Raw genomic sequence first — 852 nt, forward strand, 5'->3', positions numbered from 1 at the left:
ATATATATATATATATATATTCTTTTGTACTTTTTGTATTTTGGAAAGAATTTGCATGCTTCCCTAAAAATATCAGCTGAAAATTTAGAACCTCTATTTGATCTTTTATTTAAAAAGACGTTCGGTCTGTACACTTCTTAAAATCAACATGAAATAACACCTGCAACCCATTTTGTTTCTGTAACCAGATGTAGGACTAGGCTTGATTTTTTATTTTCATAATATTGGGGCTTGATTTTTATTTTGATAATATTGGTTTCTGTATAAGGAGGGCTATTCGTTAACATCCCATACTCAATGGCAGTCGCTCGGCTGGAGCATGACTCTACAGGTATACACAATTTGAAATCTACACACGTCATTGGCGCCCAGTTCTGCTTACAGATTTTTATGAGCCAATCATCTGAGCTGAAACGTTAAAGAAAGTTGTGTCCTGACAATGCTGATTGGCTGATGGCAGCACGGGCACACAGCCAGTCACTAGCAACTATCCTGAGTGATAACATCACGTCAATGCAATACGATACTGTTTCAGAAAAACAGGATATTCAGCGAGAAAGAACAGGTGAAGAAAATGTTGAATTTATTGGATTATTGCAAATGAATCATGTACAGTACGAGCAGAAATGTGCATTAGGAAAGTAAACATTTTGTTGGATTTAAAGTGCAAGGAACAAGCTATTGTTGTGTAAACACAGAGAACCTTTGGTAAAGATGCCCCCATGCATCACACACACACATGTGTGATGCAACACATGCAAATGCACCGCGATGAGGGAGTAAAAAGGCTGGTGACAGAAAGATGCTGGAAATTTGTTGGCATCTCTCATCCTTTCGTTCACTTTTGTGACA

The sequence above is a fragment of the Sinocyclocheilus rhinocerous genome, unplaced genomic scaffold, assembly GCF_001515625.1.
Source record: "Sinocyclocheilus rhinocerous isolate Xijiao unplaced genomic scaffold, SAMN03320098_v1.1 scaffold969, whole genome shotgun sequence".
NCBI classification, from domain to species: domain Eukaryota; kingdom Metazoa; phylum Chordata; class Actinopteri; order Cypriniformes; family Cyprinidae; genus Sinocyclocheilus; species Sinocyclocheilus rhinocerous.